Source organism: Pungitius pungitius, chromosome 10 (genome assembly GCF_949316345.1).
Source record: "Pungitius pungitius chromosome 10, fPunPun2.1, whole genome shotgun sequence".
Taxonomy (NCBI): domain Eukaryota; kingdom Metazoa; phylum Chordata; class Actinopteri; order Perciformes; family Gasterosteidae; genus Pungitius; species Pungitius pungitius.
In genome coordinates, this window is record NC_084909.1 from 4905257 (window position 1) to 4908484 (window position 3228).

Consider the following 3228-nt stretch of genomic DNA (forward strand, 5'->3'; position numbering starts at 1 on the left):
ATATGTTGGATATTTTAAACTGTGTTTAATGTTCTTTCATGTAAGTGCCTCACCATTAAAAAAAAGAAATCTTTAATGTGGCACGGATGTATATCGAGCAAGAAAAGTTATATTCAGTGCATCCTTGCATTATGACTCTGCAGTTAAATATTTAACAATCATTTTAACACAGTTTAACATAATAAGGACATCTTATTCAAACAATTCAGTTCATTAACAAATCTATATGTATAACAATATTCCGAATGTGATAAAACTACTATGTCATAACTATTATAAATATCCAATATAAACATAAAAAATATCTCCAAACTTTCGATTCCTTTATCTAAATTATTTTAAAATTCCCATGTTATTAAAGGATGGTATCGCAGCTCTGCCCACACACTAGTGTTCTGTTGCTGTTTTATCCACTTGTCAGGCGTTTGGTCCCGTTATTGCTAGTGCAACGCTAGCTAGCGCCATGTTAGCGCCATGTTAGCGCCATGCTAGCTATCTCCCTGCTAGTGCTACGCTAGCCAGCGCCATGCTAGCGCCATGGTAGTGCTATGCTGGCTAGTGCTTATGGATGTGGTACCTATCCACGGGTGTCTGTGTCCGAGTGCCGAGGCTGTGTGTCTCATTAGTGTGCGTGAGAGTGTCTCAGTAGTGTGCGTGAGTGTCTCAGTAGTGTGCGTGAGAGTGTCATAGTAGTGTGCGTGAGAGTGTCTCAGTAGTGTGCATGAGAGTGTCTCATTAGTGTGCGTGAGTGTCTTAGTAGTTAAGTCCTAAACGGCCCCTCATATGGTCGATAACAGTGAGAGTAATCAGGGATTTACCCAGAACAGTGTTGCCAACTCCTCAGTTAGGAAAGTAGCTATTGGCTGTCCTAAAAGTCGCTAGATGACGTCATCAACTAATTTGCATACCCTTTTACGCTGTATAAGAGAGGAATTGTGCTAGCATGGAACAGTGTTCAGCGATTACCAATGCCAGTATAACCTCAGCCTCTTTTGCAGTCACATTTTTAACCATAAATGGCAACTTGTTTTGAGTGGAACTGTTATAAGGCTTTGTCTTTTGAGTATGTTTTGAAGTTTTCATGTGTTTTTTAATATCACCAATTTTAGCATAATAATCTGTCTTACAATACAGCGATCTAGCGATCGGCCGGGCTTGCACAACCTCACCTGCTCCGCTCTGGCCACCCATAATTCGGGATGTCCCGGGTAATACGGGACGGTTGGAAACCCTACGCTTGTCTGTGCTTTGAGAAGGGGGTGAGGTTCACAACAGTACCCGCTGCTCGTTGAGAAGAAGCGTTGGAACGACACGTTCTTTTTACGTCACCAAAAGTCGCCAAAAGTCGCCAATAACGTCAGGAAAAGTTGCTAGATTTCTCTCTTTTTGAAAAATGTGTCGCTGGAGGGGTCTGAAAAGTCGCTAAATATAGCGACAAAGTCGCTAAGTTGGTAACACTGACCCAAAATCCACACCTCAAACAAGTAGTAATCGCAAAACTATATTACAAATTGAAAAAATATGGAGATGCTCAGAGACCCGTGACTCTACCGAACGCTTGGATGCAATTTATATGTCACCGCCGGTCATAAATTATCTAAAGTGAGAAAGAAAGAAATGAATGTTTTTGTTTGAATATATATCAAAATGTCTGCAGAATGTCCCACTCAATCAATTTATAACGTTTGTTATGGGTATGAATCATATGCTACACGTACGATCATAAATGTCATGTTCCATTCAATAAATCACACACTTCTACACACAAAATCAGAAACGTATGAAGAAATTTCACGGGGCAAAAGCTCATTTAAATATAAAGAGCACAAGAGTCTCATTGACCCACACTCCACAATCATCTTCCTATATCACAATGGAAAATTTGACATGATTCATGGTATACTTATCTCGCTCAAAAAACATATATATAAAAGACACATGGTGCTTGTTTTGATAGCTTCTACTTTAACTTTGCTTTCTAGCTTTAGAAGGGGTGTAGCTTCAGCACAGTGTAAACCTTCTTTCTGTAGACATTCATGCTGAAAGGTATGAAAATTTGTTTCATTATTTTTGAAAATGTTTCTGTTGTAAGAATTTTCTTTCTCTCAGGGTTAAACAAGACAAATGATTACAGAGTAACACTCTTTTCACTCACTTTATTGTATTACTGTATCATTTTGTTCCTCAATATCTCTGTCATTGTGATTATTATTGTGGATCAAAATCTACATGAACCCATGTACATTTTATTGTGTAGTTTTTGCATGAATAGTCTTTATGGGACCACAGGTTTCTACCCCAAATTCCTCTTTGATCTGTTTTCTTCCTCACAACAGATCTCCTATGAATGGTGCCTTTTGCAGGCTTTTGTCATGTATTCATTTGCTTGCTGTGAATTATCCATCCTAGCAGTCATGGCCTACGACAGATATGTGGCTATATGTTGACCTCTTCACTACCAGTCTGTCATGACAAAGAGGAAGGTCTCTCAGCTGATATGTTTCTCCTGGCTCACACCTTTCTGCATCTTTTCCATCAATCTTTTGCTGACTTCAAGACTGAGGTTATGTGGTGTAAACATTTACTGACTGTTTTGTGTGAACTGGGTAATTGTTAAACTTGCTTGTTATGGATCTGATACTTTTTTAAACAACATAACTGCATATTTTACAATTATCTGTTATGTGTCTCATGGATTTTTCATAATTTGGACATATATGCATCTTATTACAACGTGTGTGAAGCCCAAAGATAAAAGGGTGAAGTTCATGCAGACGTGTGTGCCTCATTTAGTCTCTTTAGTCACGTTCATTTTTGCAATTCTTTTCGATTTCATGCAAATGCGATTTGGCTCCAAAGATTTACCTCAGAGCCTTCAGAACTTCATGGCTATAGAATTCCTTCTCATTCCTCCTGTGATGAATCCTCTAGTTTATGGATTTAAATTAACAAGGATACAAAACAGAACTTTGTATTTATTCTTTTTTCAAAGTAAAACTACTGCCATTTAGTTCAATCTCAAATAGATCTAATGTGAGAAAGAAATGAAGAGGATGTTTTCATTTTAGGATAGGACAAGATGTCTGCAGAATGTACCAAAAAGCTTTATGTACCACTGACTGATATATCATTTTGATATATTATTCTTAATGCATGTTGACTAACAAAGCATTTCAATTTTCAGTGTGTTCGTGGTAATGAAGATACAGTTGCATCATGTATGGCCAA

At 37.9% G+C, this 3228-nt stretch overlaps 1 pseudogene; it reads left to right on the plus strand.

The window, feature by feature from the left end:
• The first annotated feature begins 2048 nt into the window (after positions 1-2048).
• LOC119228919 (olfactory receptor 4B13-like) lies at positions 2049-3011 on the plus strand (annotated as a pseudogene).
• The last annotated feature ends 217 nt before the right edge of the window (positions 3012-3228 follow it).